Consider the following 18,450-nt stretch of genomic DNA (forward strand, 5'->3'; position numbering starts at 1 on the left):
TGTAGAAAAAGTAATCGAATTTCAATTGATGAGCTGTTCGATGAAATTCCTCTTTCAGAAGTAATCGAATTTCTCGAATTTATTCCAAATTGCATTCACTCACTTATTCTAATACTTGATTCTGCTTTAAAACATGATTCTGATACTTGATTCTGATTCTGTATTCACTCCCTTATTCTAATACTTGATTCTGATTCTACTTGATTCCAAATTGCATTCACTCATTTATTCCAAGTAATCGAATATCTCGAATTTATTCCAAATTGCATTCACTCACTTATTCGAATTTATTCCAAATTGCATTTACTCACTTATTCTAATAATTTATTCCAAAATCTTAACTATACCTTAAAACAAGTAAGATCGACACCATCTCCATATATAATAACGCACATCTCCAACAAGTAAGGCCAATGCAATCGTAACTCGTAATGATGATAGATTAGCTCATGTAGTTGGCCTTCTTCCGTAAGCAACACCAGATTTTTGTTCTTATTAGGTAATCCAGCATGGGTTATATTTATATTCATGTATGTCTTATCTTGTACTCTTCCTCTTGTCTCTGCATAATCTTCAGTGTTTCCAGAGCTTTTTTTAATCCGAATCATGCATGTGATAGAGTGGGATAGATGTGTTAGTTTTCAACACAATTTAGACTAACCTTATGCTTTCCTTACTCTTTCCGTTTTGCAGGGCTTTGATGATAATGTTCAGTAGACTGATGTTGGTATAAACAATGATTCCCTTTTTTTTTCCCAATGAACCTAAGAGAACAGGTCTTGCATAGAATTAAAAATAGTTGTCTGTTTAAGCATGAAACAGAAAATTTGAATCTCAAATGTTAAAGATAAGAAGGAATGACAGTTTCGTGGGAGAATATTCATATCGGTGCAGTTGAAAGAAACAAAACACAAGCTTTGTTCTGATCAGACTTTAAGTTCTCATCAGTTTCAGACTTTCAGTTCTGATCAGTTCAAGCTTTGTTCTGATCAGACTTTTAGTTCTGATCAGTTCAAGCTTTGTTCTGATTAGACTTTCAGTTCTGATCAGTTTGGACTTTTTGTTCTGATCAGATGCAAGCTTCTATTTTCTTTAAGCCATGTGTACGTTTATCTGACACAGCACAACAGAACACACACACACACACACACACACCTGAAATACACACGACACACTTAAACAGACAACACAGGTAACACAGACATCAGAACACACACACAACAGAACACACACAGCCATTCTATTGCATGTTAGTTCTGGTCAAAGTTGACCAGGATTGACTTTTTTTGAGATTTTGGTCAAAGTTGACCAGCGTTGCAGTGTGGAGATAACTGCCACGTAAATAAGATTTGATATTTATAGTTTGCATAGATTCCTTTTTTACTTAATCTAAATTCTACCCCTGTTTCTAGTGCGCTCAACAAAAGGGAGGCCTCGAGCGTGGATTTTACGCAATGCGGTACATGTTTGATTTAGTCTCCGGCTGCAGTGAAGTTTCAGATTTAGAGAAGGTAAGGGTGTTATCCTTGTTATTTGTTTAATTTATTTTTGGAATTTAATTTAGTTATGTTTTGGTTATGTCTTGTTCTGTTTGCGTCTGTTCTGTTTTGGTTTGGTTACTTTGCTTCTGGTTCTGTTTTATTTTGGTTGCAATGTTCATTTAAAGAGCATACAATATATAGTTGAGAGTTCGAGCGAAAACAAACATTATAGTCAAAAAATGTCATATAACGAACAAACGAACCTTAAACGCGCATAACTTGACCAAAGTAGATGAGAATGAGTCTAACTAACCTAATACTAAGTATATTAAACATTTAAAGGGTTTAGAATACCAATCTAAGTTCACGGGTTAGTGTTGGGAGCAAAAACGACTATAACAGTCAAAATATGACCTATAACGATCAATAAAACCTTAAACGTGCATAACTTGACCAAAGTAGATGATAATGAGACTAAGTAACCTAATACTAAGTATATTAAACATTTAAAGGGTTTAGAATACTAATCTAAGTTCACGGGTTATATTTGGGAGTAAAAACGACTATAACAGTCAAAATATGACCTATAATGATCAATAAAGCCTTAAACGCACATAACTTGACCAAAGTAGATGAGAATGAGTCTAAGTAACCTAATACTAAGTATATTAAACATTTAAAGGGTTTAGAATACAATTCTAAGTTCACGGGTTAGAGTTGGGAGCAAAAACGACTATAACAGTCAAAATATGACCTATAATGATCAATAAAGCCTTAAACGCACATAACTTGACCAAAGTAGATGAGAATGAGTCTAAGTAACCTAATACTAAGTATATTAAACATTTAAAGGGTTTAGAATACCAATTTAAGTTCACGGGTTAGAGTTGGGAGCAAAAACGACTATAACAGTCAAAATATGACCTATAATGATCAATAAAGCCTTAAACGCGCATAACTTGACCAAAGTAGATGAGAATGAGTCTAAGTAACCTAATGCTAAGTATATTAAACATTTAAGGGTTTAGAATACCAATCTAAGTTCACAAGTTAGTGTTGGGAGCAAAAACGACTATAACAGTCAAAATATGACCTATAATGATCAATAAAGCCTTAAACGCGCATAACTTAACCAAAGTTGATGAGAATGAGTCTAAGCAACTTAGTATTAAGTATATTAAATATTTAAAGGGTTTAGAATACAAATCTAAGTTGACGGGTTAGAGTTGGGAGCAAAAATGACTATAACAGTCAAAATATGACCTTTATTGTCATGAATATGACTATAACAGTCAAAATATGACCTTTACTGTTTCAGTGGACTATGTTTTATTGAAGGAAAGACACAAGATTTTTTGTTCCTTTATTGTCATGAATAATGTTGTTGTCATGTTGTCAAGGTTCTTGATCCTAAGGTCTTCGCCCTTCCATGCATAGCCATGGTTCGAGGACCTAGGAGACAACAACTTTTTAGATCATCTAACCTAAGATAACTAATTTTATGATATATATATATATTATTTTGTTAGGTTTGCACATCACTGAGGGGAGATCCTTTCACCGATGAGAAAATTGATGAAATACGAGACAAATGGGCATCATACGTCACCGAACATTATGTGTAATTAACGCTTCATCGATCTCTTCTTGTGGATGTTTCATGCTATTAAAATCATATATAATTTCCTTATTATATTTTTGGTGCACTTTTGTAACGTATGAAGTGTAAAAGATATAGTTATTATAGACTTGAAACTATTTAGGTGGTATATTTTTGTAAACATATGATGGTTAACTTATATGTAAAAATCAAAGTTTCTTTGAAGTTATTTTGGTGGTTGATGACACTTTTGGACGTTGTATAAATGTGGCGTGAGTACAGGTTCTATATTTTTGGGATTGTTGAATATATAAATAACATATTATTTATTAACAAAAAATTACACATTATTCGCGACGTTTAAACTCTTGCAATTTTACCAAAGTTTGACGCGTTTACGTAGAAACGCCGCCATACAATACTGTTCATTTGAGGCATTTTTTCTACATTACGGCGTAAATGAATGATTAATTTGAGGCGTTTTTTAACGCCGCAAATCAATACCATTCATTTGCTGCCACTCTATTTGCTGCTACGCCTAAAACGCCGCTAATGAATATATAAGTGACGCGTCAAATGAATGTTTTCTACTAGTGCTAGCTTTATATATGTATACAATTCCATCTTTGTCTTTCTTCAATTTGAAGACCCATTTTCTTCCGACAGGTGTAAATCCATCCGGCAAATCAACCAAATCCCATACTTCTATTTCAGATTTAATGGCCTCTAACCATTTTGTGGAGTTTGGGATCGTCATAGCTTTCTTGTACGACATATTTTCATCACTATCCAATATGAGAACTTCTAAATTTTTAGTCAAGAGGACACCTGTCCATATATACGGCTGAACCTTAGTTCTATGTAATCTACGAGGGGAAACGACGTCTTGAGGAACTACTCCCACTGTCCCTTCCAAAGGCCTTGGAGGTTCTTCATCTTGAACTTCTTCTAAAGATTTCTTGATTCGTTGTTCGTCTCGAATCTCTTTTAGGTCTATTATTCTCGCACTTGTCAATTTGGAAATGTGATTTCTTTCCAAAAAGACACCGTTACAAGCAACGAATACTTTGTTTTCTGACTTGTTGTAGAAGTAATACTGTAGACACCTAAATCGTGTCTCCTTTATGGGATGATGACGATACTATTACCCTTGCTAGGTGGTTGGTACAACTCCGTGCGGAAGTCCCAATTGCTAAAACATATTCCAAAGTCCATCAAGATCTAAAGTCCAAGTCCCGAGATCGTTCCCATTACGGAACTCAATACAAAATTCAATTTCCAAAAATCAATTTCAAAATACAAACAAAATCTCACCCAATGGACCTCTCCATTGGTTTTACAAGACCTTTTCCAGTCAAAATGACACTAAGCAATCCAAATTCGGGCACCGACCCACAAAATCGAGCAAGCCGGGCCTCGTCCCGTAAAACCGAATTCAAAAACCCAAAAACGGATAGTTTTTAGTCGCAAAATCAAATCCTTACCCATTAAGCAAATGCTACGTGTAAAAGTTCGTACATTTCGTACAAAGGTACGCTCACTAAATCCAAATGCAAGGACGGTGTCATCGCCCTTGCCTTAGCGTTTCTTGTGCCATGTCAGCGGCGCCAGGCGCTAGAGCCTGCGCTGGGCGCAGCTGGCATTTGGCGTTTAGCCATCTAATTCTCTATTTAAACCCTGATTTCCAAGTATTTTTAGGGCACCAAATTACAATCAGAACATCGTAATTCTGAAATTCCCCCTCAAAAATCAAATACAAAAACTTCAAATTCTCATACAAATCTCAAGTGTTCAAGCAATTGGGAGCTCCAAGAGGAATTCTAACCTAATCCAAACTAGGTAATTCCGAATCCCAATCCTAATCTACTATGTGTTTTACAATTTTTCTTTCAAAATGATTAGTAAAGTTGACACTTTTGCTCTCAAAAGTGTCACTTACAACAATCACATATTTTTACAAATTTCAACACTTTCTATGATTCAAATACAAAGTTATGGATTCCATGATGTTTAACGTTTTTTGTAATCACTTCCTTAAACTAGAATAATTTTCAAGATATGGAACAAACCAAAGGTGAGGCCTTTTTAGTATTTAAAGGTCTAATCTTTTAGATTCAAGACTCCTCTTTTCAATATTCAGGTGCAAGTTTCATTTTCAAGATTCCATGATGTTTAAGGTTGTTTGTAATCAGTTCCTTAAACTAGAATCATTTCAAGTTATGGATCACATCAAAGATGAAACCTTTTTAACATTAAAAGGCCTAATCTTTGTGATTCAAGACTCCTCATTTCAATATTCAAGTGCAAATTTCATTTTCAAGATTCTATATGATGTTTAAGGGTGTTTGTAATCACTTCCTTAAACTAGAATCATTTCAAGTTATGGAGCACATCAAAGATGAAACCTTTTTAACATTAAAAGGTCTAATCCTTGAGATTCAAGACTCCTAAGTTCAATATTCAAGTTCAATATTCAAGATTCAATATTTCAAGTTCCATTTCTATGTCAAAAATCTAAGACTCTTTTGGATGAGCAACTTGTCCTAAAGTTGAGATTTTTAGACTTGAATCCGTGTCGGAAGCACTAATTATTAAGTAGTCGTTTGGCGTTCGGATCTCAAATACAATAGTTCAATTTCAATATCGCATATTTTCAATTATGCACTTCAATACCGCAATTTCAATAATGCCTTTCAATATTGCACTTCAATTTCGCACCTTTATTATTTGCTATTTCAATTCCGCATTCTTTACTCATCTCACTTTGAGATGATGTGGTTTTGTACGCACTTTTAATAATTCCTTTATTTATTGTGATGTTGCCTTACTTGTTTATCGCTTTCATCACCTCACATGATAAATACAACAAAATGCAAAGTTACACCACGCTTAACTAAGATAATTTCTTGTAGAAACCGACCATAGGTTCCCTTAAATTAACTTTCAAGCAAAGTGGTCACAATACAAGTAGAAATTCTATGTGCTAAATTTCCAAGTTCAAACCCACATAGTGTCATGACTAGGGTTATTCGAAAATGCTCTTTCCCATGCACTCGAATACTATTTTTAAGGCTCGTAGAATAAGCATTTTGTTCCCTTGCCCGGATCTCACCCATTCGTTTCTAAGATTCAATGCCTTATCCACTAAAGAGTCAACTTTGATCTTTCCAAACGGGATCCTTAAAATTGTTTGGTGGTGACTCCTTCGAAATCCAAAAACATACAAGGCCCATTCCTTCGTAGGGGAAAAGAGTACGAAAAAACCCCCTACAAGTACCCTTTAGTTTGTTTTGGATACCCAACAAAGAAACATTTGTCAGATTTTGGTGCTAGGTTGTCCAAAATTAATCGCTTGACATATGCTTCGCAACCCCAAATCTTGAGAAAAGACAACTTTGGCAGTTTCCCAGTCCATAATTCATATGGAGTCTTTTCAACAGCTTTTGACGGAGCACGATTCAGTGTGAGTACTTCTATTTGCAACACATGTCCCCAAAATTGTAAAGGAAGTTCGGCTAGACCCATCATTGACCTAACAATATCTAGTAAGGTCCTGTTCCTCCGTTCCGACACTTCATTCCATTGAGGTGACCACGGAGTAGTCGATTCATAAAGAATACCTCATTCTTTTAAATGGTCATCAAACTCGTGGCTAAGATATTCACCTCCTCGATATGATCTTAGAGCTTTGAATTTCTTGCCATGTTGATTCGCTACTTCATTTTGAAATTCTCGGAAATTCTCAAATGATTCAGACTTGTGTTTCCATCTACTGAAATCATCCGTAAACGTTATAAAATTTAGAAATCACCTCTAGATTTTGTACTCATATGCCCACATACGTCCGTATATATTAGCCCTAGTAGTTCGCTTGCTCTTTCTCCCACTTTTGAGAATGGTCGCTTTGTCATTTTGCCAAGTAAATAAGATTCGCATTGATCAATCTTCTCTAAGTCGAATGATTTTAGAATTCCCTTCTTTTGAAGTCTTTCCATGCGCTTTGTGTTTATATGGCCAAATCGACAATACCACAGAAATAGACCATTTTCATGTTGTGCTGAACCATAAAACATTCTATTCAATGAAAAGGAGCAACTATTGTCTTTAAATTGAAAACTAAAACCTTTAGAATCCAAACTTGAAACGAAAATTATGTTTCTGGTGATACTATGAACATAGTAACAATTTTCTCGTTGCAAAAAAAAACCACTAGGCAATGATATAAAATAAGATCTTACGGCTAATGCAGCAATCCGTGCTCTGTTTCCTACGCGTAGATACATCTCACCTTTATCAAGCCTTCTACTTCTCATTAGCCCCTGTGAATTGGAACATAAGTGTGAGCCACAACGAGTAACTAATACCCAAGAAGTAGAATTAGCAAGATTACAATGAATAACCTACATACCTGAAGGAGAAACAATGTTTTCTTTCTTCTCATCTTCATTTATCTTCAAGCAATCCCTCTTCCAAGTCCTCTTCTTCTTGTAATAGAAGCATTTAGAGTCGTCGGGAGAACGAGTTACCTTCTTCTGTTTACCATAATTGGTGTTGTTGGACATGGGTGTGGGCATAGCCTTGCCCTTACCCTTCTTTCCCTTGCCCTTGCCAAATTTCTTGAAGCCTTTTCCCTTACGTACCATAAGAATATCTTTCTTATTCTCTTTATTCATCGTCTTTTTGTAGCAGTTTTTAACATACCGTGAAAATTACTAAGATTTTTCTCCATACTATTCATGTTGTAATTCAACTTGAACTGATCATATCCACTATGAAGTGAATGGAGAATGGTGTCAATGGCCATATCATTAGAGAAATCAGAATGTAGAGCCCTCATGTTCTCAAACAATCTAATCATCTTAAGAACATCCGCGCTCACCGGTTCTCCTTTCTTGAGCTTTGTCTCAAGGATCAACCTCTGAGTTTCGAATCTTTTGATTCTGGCCTGGTCCCGAAACATGTTCATCAAAAACAAGATGTTCTAATAAGCATCCGAGTTGATGAACATTTTCTTAAGTTCAGGATTCATGGATGCAAGCATTACACATTCGATATCCCTGTTGGCCTAGATCTGACGATTAAGGGCAGCTTGAGTTACCTCCGGCCCAGCCGCTTCCGGTAACTCTTCCTGAAGGACACACTCCTTTTCCTCATGAATTAAAACTATTTCCAAGTTCCTTTTCCAATCAAGGAAATTATTGTCATTCAACTTCTCTTTCACTAGAATTGAACGCAAATTGAACGAGTTGTTATTGTTTGCGGCCATTGATTACTACAATCGAAATGAATTTCCAATAAATTAAATAACCATTCACAATCCTTTAATAAATTTAAAATAAAAGAAATCATGTAATCATTAAAGCTATTAAAATTTTTGTTCATGCATAATAAAACATAGTGCATAAATGAATGAAACGAATCCAAGACCCTAAAAGTCTCTAAGTCTTAAGCATGCTTTGGCTTGTCTTAGGCCTTTTAAGATTTTAGGTAAGCAAAAAACAATTGCTACTAATATCAAAACTACTGTTGGTTAACTAATTAATACCATAATTTATTCCATTGCCACAACATATACCAACATTGTTAGAGTTGAAACCACAATCAACATATTGCTTTGGGATACCTTACTACACTACTACAATTGCCGTGTTTTAGATACGCTTTTTTGGCCAATTATCGACACCCTAAGGCGTCGAGAAATAACTCCTCGACGCCTCTGAAAATCGTCGAGTGAATGTGAGTCGAAATTTCTCGACGCCTTTGGGAATCGAAACAGTTGACGCTTTAAGGTGTCCTAAACTGTATTTGGCGTCTGGGAATTATGGGATTTTGGTGCCATCATCGAATTTGGAGACGCTTTTCTGCGTCGGAATAGTCGACAATTTTTGTTGTCCAGCAACTTTGGTGACGGTATTCTGCATCGACCATAGAACTATGTCTGGGACTTTTAATACATATGGAGCCAAATACATGTTGGGCACTTTGTATTAGCTTACTCATTTTAAATAAAGCATAATAAAATCAGTAATAATATACAATACATAAAAGCAACATTTACACCTGCAAAATTTAAATAATCTACTTAAAACATATAAGTTTTAATATAGTTCACATCCCTAAATAAGAAATGTTAGCCAATTTTGTCTACAACACCATCATAAATTATTCCGTACTAACTAAAGCTTAAAAACTATACAAAATTACTAAAGCCTAAAACATATCCTAAACCCTTTTTTCGACTCTACTGTCTTCGCAATACTCGACCACATCATTCTTTTGCTAACTGAACTGCAGCACTTGACTTCTTCCTTGCCAGACATGCTTTATTCTGAACAGTTCTACAAATTGTCCTCTTAGAGTCTTCAGTTCCTTAGAAGCAACATGTTGTTCAGTCTACAGGCAGGCATGTCCTGACGTCTGTCAAAACAACAACATCATAGAGTAGCCAGCAAGGGCTAATGTTAGAACTAGACCCTTTTTAGCGAATGATATGATTTCATTTTCGACGATTATCCTAGAGGCTTTCTTCGATATCTGAATGGTTTCTGGTATCGTTCTAATGTCGTTAGACTTGAGAATTATGTGTCATCTCCCCATTGCGAGTGCAAAACCTGACAACCCCATTGAAATTCAGATATCTGTTGTAACTAAAGCGAGTGCATTGATCATTCCATCTCAAGGAAAATAAAGGAAATTTCCATGTTTAAAACCATGATCTACACTTACAAAAATCCTACCTAGGTAGAGACATGATGCCTTACACAAACAAATTAAGCTCACATTTGTGACCATATAGCAAAGCAAGGACATTTTCTTCACACAGGACATAGAAGAATGAGAGATTACAATTGATACATATAAAGTATACAACTATTTTCTAATCCATTACATAAATTTATACAACTGCCTACAATCGGAATATTAGGAAAACAATGATAATCTACAATGCAGCAACAAATAAAGAGAACTAGCAACATAATACCTCAGACGGAGTCTGTCACTTTACTGTGCAAACTTGTTTTCTAGATTAGCCTCTTCTACTACACTAGAAACAATTTTAAATTGGAAAAGGCTAAGGACCGTGAAAATTAGAGCTTTTTATAGTTTAAACAGTGATGTACAATATTTAATGAGAGTTTTTTACGATTACTTCAAAAAGCAGTCAACGTAATTCAAGATTAGGCGTTCCATATAATTGCATGAGAACTAAAAGAAGAACCATGCACCTGAATGAAAAGCATCTAAATACCAACAGAAAAAATTATACATAATATATGGCCTAATATTAAAACTGTTATACTCTATAGTAGAGGTCTCAGACGACAGAAGTGGTTGTTACCACCTTTTAAACTTACCTTGCAAGCAATGTCAAGCCCAAAACTAATTGAAATTTCTTATCCTTTTAGATCACCGTCAAATGTCTTTGGCGGCCAATGTCACGATACAATTAACTTCCAGTTAGAGACCAAAAAGTTTAGCATAGAAAACATATTTGTTGTAACTGACAACCATAAGTTTTTGTATGTTTTCTTAGGTTATGGCTATAATGAATTGACCTTAACAAAGTTAACACGTACAAAGCATACTTTGTAACTACAAGTTTTTGTCGTACCTGAAGTTCTTAGCAAGGGACAAATGCTAATGTTCTGGGTCAGCATCACCAGAATAACCCCAAAGCTAGTAAACATGATTCTTGGGGAAATACTTCAAAATTTTGATGTCAGACAAACACATTCCAAAATGAAAGCTTAAACTTAAAACTTAAATTTCAAAAGTGAGAAATGTGCACCTTCAGGAAATGTATTTGAAGCATATCACGGTTATAATCCGGGTGGCAAAGCTCAGTAATACTTCAATGCTTATATGAGACAAACCAACAACAGACTGATACCTAAAACCAGTAAATAAATCAGTAATTTAAATTTTGACCTAGCTTCTGAATGACTGAATCAGAACTAATCTTTCATAAGAGATGAAAAGTGACAGGTGGTGGTGGACCAGGAGCTACGGGCAGGAGGTGGTGGTGGATTAAAAGCATAAATAGGTGATTGTGGTGGTGCTGCATTTTGTGACATCCAAACTCCGAAGCCAAATTACGGAACATAGATCCCAGGAGGGAGCTGAGGAATCAGAAAGAGCGGAACAAAGTAATCATATCAGGGATTTTATGGGAAGGGAGCTGCTACAAAAGAAATATAACTACAAGATTCCATTTTCCTTTTAAAAACCCTTACTTAGCAATAAGCCCAATTGATTATGCCAAAAAAAAAAATCCATTTGATGGAAACAGTAATGTGGAAACTTCAACAAACAGACAGAAGTAAATTTGTAACAATTGTTTCTAGATCCTACACCTGAGTTTTTGATAACTCCAACTCATGGTCAAATCCACCAAGAGTACTTTCCATAAAAGCAAGAACAGTTGATGCACCATGCACGAGTAGATAAACAAGAAAACAAACACTCTTAGGAGAAAGAAAAACCTCAGATCTGACTAGTAGATAAGTAAGATAACTATAATAAACTTGATATAGTTTCAAAAGAAAAACGGAATAATTTGGTGTTGCCCGGACTCGAACCGGAAAGTTTCAGTGTATAGGACTGACGTGATAACCAACTACACCACAACACCATAGGTCACAGAATAAACACTATATATATAGATTCAGTTAATCTGCCAGTAAAAATAAACCACATAACCATCACTATGATGGCAGAATCAAACAAGGAAATAAGCAGAGTTTAAAGAACTACAACCAGAACAGAGAAAGTCGACCAGCCAGATTCAAACTAGCATCTACGAACTATCTACAACTACGAGTCATTGACCAACAACAGCCCGCCCTATCAGCTGGGCTACAATCAATACTTGTACTGTACTATGGTGATGGGGCTAAAGTCAAAATGTCAATACTTGTACAGTTGTACTATACGAGTATACGAACTACACAACCACAATGTAACCGAAGGTTTTGCCAGAGGACATGGTTGGTAATATCGAACATCAAGCTAAAACTATGACAAGAAAACATCATATTACAGGTAATGGAACTCAACAGTTTACATTCCATTAAAAAATGAACGAGTCGGGTTGGAACTTGGAAGAGAAAAATGCCAACCTGCCAGAAATCCAGAATTGAACTAGAAACCTAAGGAGTAAGGATTATCCACGGGCCACAGGCCAACGATAGTCCTCTACTGTACCAATTGAGCTAAAGGCTGGATCATGAATGCAAGCCAACAAAACAAACTTCACATGTCAATATAGAACTTGTTACGAAGAGTCACGAAGAATCAGATGAGTGCAGAAAATCTCTGGTAAAGTGGCAAAGTGTTGAGAAACTGATGTAAATAAGACAATGAACCAGCAGCCCAGCATTTCTATTTTCATTCCGACAACTATAAACAACCAAAATACCAAAGAGCAGGCACCAATTGAAAGAAATATCAAATGCAGAAGGGGAAGTTACTCATCTACAGTCTTCTTGTCTAATAACAGAACTAAAATTAGTTCCTACAACCTGGTTGCCTAGTGTCTATTATACTACAAAATTCATCTATTAGAAGAGGAAATATTTTGATGTTGCTTTCTTTAGACATATTGTCAAGATGGTCTCAAAAAGTGTAAGTTGGTGGTGCAAATTAGAGCATGGACACTTGTGTACAATGCTCATCGAACACCAAAAGAGCACGACTGCATATGTAATAGAAGTATGATACTATAATAACAGAACATGAACATGAGATATGTTCTTTTAAACTCAACATGCACACAGCACAAACATATTTAGAAGAAAAACAAAACATCAGATCTGATTAACAAACATATAGAACAATAAAATGGCATTAATGTAGGGAGAGATAAAAAAGTCAAAATTAGCACAGAAACAACATATAACCAAGGACTATACTCCATAGTTGTTAACTTGAAACCCATCAGAACATAGGATTTAAGAGCATATACAAAGTACTATACTCTGTATTTGTTAACTTGAAACCTATCAGAACACAGGATTTAAGATCATATACAAAGTACTATACTCCGTAGTTGTTAACTTGAAAGTTGAAACCCATCAGAACGCTAATGCTCATTAATTAACAGAATTTGCTACAATTAAGAACATAAAGTACACAGGCTACTAATTTAACATACCAAGTACACTCCCACAACTGTACTAATTAAAGTGAAGGCGCACAATTCAATTTTATTACGGAGCATCAAGATATACTTTGACAGACATACATAGAATTTAAGTGTGATGGGAAACATATTAAGAAATCCAATCAAGATATTGTTTAGAACGAATTGAAGTGTAAGAAAAAGTAAAAAAATGCAGAATCCAAGAAAAAAGAAAGGAGCAATTATGTCTGAAATTAAAAGAACTTACACAAAAACAGAACACTAGCCCAGAAATTTCAGCAGACAATTGAGGATTATACGCTTCAAAATCTCAGCAATTTCTAGCAAAATTCAGTCTTGTTCCCACCACTGTGACTCGTTGTGAAGAAGATAAAATCGAAAATATCAGATCGATGAAGAAAAAACTAAGAAAAACATAAACGGCAGAGAACATTAATTACCAGTCCACCGAATCATAATTTTTATCAACAACAAGAAATTAAAAAACACAACTCACACAATTAATCATGCACAAGAAATTTATTTTTTTTAAAAATAAGAAGAACATCAGTGAAGCAGAGAAACAGACAAACCTGAGCATCAATGGAGATTTCGGATTTACAGATGGGAAGTAGTTGAGTTTTAGATAATTTAGGGTTTGCAATGACGGTTTCTCTCGAGCTGAGAGTTTTAGCGGAATAGGGATTGTAAGCGCTGAATTTATTTTCTTCAGAATTTTAAGCGCTCAATTGTAATTTATTTCTTTTCTTTTTTTTATTCAACAAAGCTCAATAGCGTATAACACGTGCAAAGCACACCTTTTCTCGACGCCTAAAGTCGTCGCCAAATCCCTCGACGAAGGAATGCGTCGAGAAAGTGCTGTCATAAAAATTATCGACTACTTTAGGCGTCGACCGTACACGGAACTTAATTTCGCAGCCAACGCCTACCCCCTGGCGTCGAGGCCACAACGTCTTGAAACACCTTGTTTTGTAGTAGTGCTATCTAGGAATACTAAAATAACACCTCGCTTTGGCGGAAACCTACTATCTTAGGTTCGAAGATTTTTGTAGTTCGAAGATTTGGAAGGCAATTTTTAAACTCAATATTCCATGGACCTAGTTGTTTCTATGTTGGTTTGATTATTTAGTTAACTAAATCCTTAATCAAAGATAGAAACAACATACACATGCCCAATATGAATATACCAAAATCTAGAAGCATATGTAATATTTTTGGTTAACTAGTATAGCCCCAATTTCTTGTCTTGAAGCATCTAATGTTACCTTCACCTTGTTAGCTTGGCACCGTCTTGAAATCCATTCATAATGCTAACGTGGAATTTTAAATAAACTAGAAGAACTTGAACTTAATAATCTAATTATTGCATCAAAACTTCATGGTACACATACCATATTTAAAACATTACATTCAAAGATAAAACGGAACGCAGACCGTATTTAACTATCCTACTTAGGCCATAGTAGTCACCTGCATCATCTGCAATACATAATAACAATATATATGCATTCACCCATTTATATCCTAAAATTAATGACACAAGTAAGCTGTACACATATTTACATGATTAATTAATATCACGTTCATGTAAACGCGTCCTAAAAGATTAATCAATTCCAAGTTATTAATCTTTAGAATTATTCTAATCAAATAATTAATTTGATTAAAATAAATGTCCTATGGAACATTAATTAAAAAACAATGAATTTCAATAATTTCATCTAAACGGCTCCCACTTAAACCAATATTTAATTTCGACCTTTTAATTTTAAATATTCAAACTCGCAGCCCGGCCTAAGTCAAATAAAATAAAATAATGAAAAAGTTCACCTTTAGCCCCTTTGTGCAAAAATAAGCTTAAAATTAGGCCTCGGAATTTAAATCAAAGCAAAATCGCAAATCGTGCAACATGTGCTAGGCTTGCGCCCAACCCAATGCTGTGTTGGTGCATAGCCTGCCGCACAAGGCCTTGGCAGTCCCAAGCCTCGCACAGCAGTGTTATTCCGCGCAACGCTAAGCTGCTGATGGTGCCTGCTTCGAGTTCCAGGCCAACGTGCGCTGGCTCGCCAGCTTGCTTGCTGGGCTGCGTGTCCTTGCGCCTTGGCCTGGACCCTGCACTTGCCGCACTCCCCTTCTTGTTTCGTCGCCTTGGTGCGTGCCATACGCACCCTCGTCAAACGAATTAAAATTTCAATTTTAATATACGAAACATAATTTTCACGAAATATTTTTTTTATAATATTAACAAGTCCAATCGTTTTAATTACGAAAAATAATAAAGTGGGCGATTTATATAATTTCAAACAATTCGAGTAATGAAATTTAATAAATCTAGGCTAACATGTATTCAAATTTAACGAACGATGAACATTAACAAAAAATAGAATAATTATGATAAACCAATCCAAACATTTAAATCGTTCTAATTAAACTTTAAATTTCAGATTTTTATCAAAAATTGGTTTAGGTGAACGATGAAAATTAACAAATCAATTCAAAATTTTAATCCTTCAATTTTTAAATAATAAATTTAAACATGATATCATATTCCCCTTCTCACCTAAATATATTTTCAAATCTAACCAATTAATAAAATTAATTTTCGACCAAAAACTTATTAATCGAGGTTAATTTGGGATTAGGGTTTATAATCAAAATTTATGAACGAAAAAAATATTACAGGTTCATAATATTATGAAAAACCAGCAGGACAAATCAATTAATTATAAGTCAATTTGCTCAGATAATTCATTTAAAAACGCGTCAACTTTAACGATTTAATTCATTAAACAACAAAAACGCCCAAAATAATTAACTTCCGGGCCTGTTTTTGACATTCTGTTCACAAGTAGTGATTATAAAATTCGGTTTCCAATCAGATTAGGGTCGGAAAATTCAAAACTCCGACACTTTACAAAAACAAAACCTTTTTCTACGATTCATCCAATAATCAATAAAAAAAATCGAAAACTAACAAAAAGTTCAGAAAATTTAGGCAGCGCACAAACATATAAAATATGCTAAAAAGTACTTCATTCACATAAAGCTTATGATACCACAGTAGGGATTTGCAGTTAAATAATTAACATGATAGCGGAACAATCCAAAAACCAGAAAACTTGTATAAAGTACATATTAAGCAATACATACGCTTGTAGCGTGTTTTCCCCTTTTGTCTAGGAACACGATAGAGAACTCCAATTGTAGTTCCGCCTTGGTGATTGATAGCTTAGATTTTTATCAAAGTTTTGAGACTTTTGGGAAGAACACATTTGGGAGGCAAAGATAGAACTAGGGTTTCTTAAAGTGCCTTAGGGTTTGTGTATTGATTCGTATGGGAAAATATTAGTGTGCTAGGTTATTAAAATAACCTATTGAGTATTGAGATTGACCGACCAAGGCTTGAGGCCTTGAGCCCGGGCAACACACCAACACACACACACGACCACAGCTCCATACAGCTGGGCCTTAGGCCGCTCCCAAGCCAGCAGCGCTACTGCTGCTGCAATGCGGTCCGCGCGCGCTAGGCACCAATGCCTGAGGCCTGCGCTGCTGCTGCTATGCGCGCTGCAGTGCACTGCCGCCCATGGGGCTCGAGTGCCTTACGCATTCGGCTCGTGGGTTGGCAGCTCCTCGTTTCCGTCCAAAGGCCTTTCGGCGAATCCTTTGTCGTATAGTAAGATAGGATCCAACGTCGTACAATACGATTATTCGTTTCTCCCAGCTTACGAATATACGCAATACGATATAAGATTCTGATCTAACATTATATCGTATATTTATGTTTTCTGAACTAATTTCCCGAAAAGCCATTAAATGAATTCCGATTCATTTAATCCGGCGATATTTTTCCTATCATTGGTGTGACCTTGTAGGTTCAATCAAGAGTAAGTTGTGATCCTAAGGATTATAACCCACTGATCGGGAACATTGCTCCAGCTAGCTATTCCGATTATTTTATGTTACTGAATTAATTATTCGTAATTAATTTGAACCTTGGTATTAGAGTAGTGCACATTGTGTGAAGGACACATTTCCTTTCGAAACGAATAAGAATACAATTGAATTGTTGCCAATATGATATCTGAAAATAACCCAACTCGAGTTAAACCGATGAACGTTACTCACCGGAGAAAAAATATACCCGATTTAACATGAATCATATTCAATCTACTTGTTATTAGTCTGACTTATGTTAACCGAATTAAACTATTAATGATGTAAATCAAACTCGATGTATGAAAATTTATTCTATTCTCTTTTCATATTTAATAATCTGGGGACAAAGTAATAGAAGCTAGTCTAATATATCTATTTGGCATGAACTCTTAGAATAATAAAGTTATCTAACTTTATCGCTAACTCAAGAGTCACTCGATTAATAGAACACAAGAATACAAACTTAAATCATTAAACTTGAATAACAAACTCAATCTGTAATTGACCCAAATCATAGATACTTCTGATTTGAACTTCACCTTAACTCGAGACCCAAGAATCCATATTTGACCTGAATCCGAGACTTCTCCGATCATAATTCAACCCAAACCAAATCAAACAAATACAAAATCGATCTAACCGCGAACCGGTTCCAACCCGATCTCCAGATTGACCATAACCGAAGTTAACCGAACTAAAATTGAGTTCAATCCAAATTTTTTTATTTCCCCACATTATTCGAACAAAAGTTTTCAGAATTTGTCGTTAAGTTTAATTATAAAAGTTTTGATTTTTATGAATCGTTCACAATCTTGCACGCACAAAGCAATGGAAGATAAGTGTAACCCTTAAGGGGTGTTTCATGGTGCGGGCATGCGACGACGAGCAAGGGAGCTCGTCGCCCATGCGGTACTAGGCAGCGATCAAGGCACAAGCATGCGCGCGCGGGCACAGGGCCTGTGCGGTGTGTGTTGTCAGAGTGATCGAGCAAGGCTACGAGCATCAAGTGCAACGTAAGAGGCAGGGCAAACAACACGCTGAGCAAGGGAGCTCGCGTGTCGCTGCGCCTAGCCCACTGCCCAGCGCACATGGAGCAAGCACAACGTTGGCTGCTATGTTGCTCGCTGCGATGCACCACAAGCCTATCGACAGAGCAGGCCATGGGCGCTGCACTCTTGCACGCGGCCCATGGGCGTTGCTGTTGTACGGCTTGGGTGAGGCGTGTGCTTTGGCCTACGACCTTGCCTTAGTTTGTTGGGTCTTTTCGTTTTAATTTTTCCGTTGACCAA

General features: G+C 35.8%; 1 long non-coding RNA gene and 1 other non-coding gene across 2 annotated transcripts; both read right to left on the reverse strand.

The window, feature by feature from the left end:
* Window positions 1-9,015: 9,015 nt before the first annotated feature.
* LOC110795076 (uncharacterized) lies at window positions 9,016-13,908 on the reverse strand. The gene is made up of 3 exons (XR_002535199.2): window positions 13,795-13,908; window positions 13,470-13,570; window positions 9,016-10,972 (listed from the first exon to the last, which is right to left on the reverse strand). It is a non-coding gene; the product is annotated as an uncharacterized lncRNA (long non-coding RNA).
* TRNAI-UAU (transfer RNA isoleucine (anticodon UAU)) lies at window positions 11,640-11,713 on the reverse strand. The gene has a single exon. It is a non-coding gene; the product is annotated as a tRNA-Ile (tRNA).
* Window positions 13,909-18,450: the final 4,542 nt, after the last annotated feature.

Source organism: Spinacia oleracea, chromosome 6 (assembly GCF_020520425.1).
Source record: "Spinacia oleracea cultivar Varoflay chromosome 6, BTI_SOV_V1, whole genome shotgun sequence".
NCBI classification, from domain to species: Eukaryota; Viridiplantae; Streptophyta; class Magnoliopsida; order Caryophyllales; family Amaranthaceae; genus Spinacia; species Spinacia oleracea.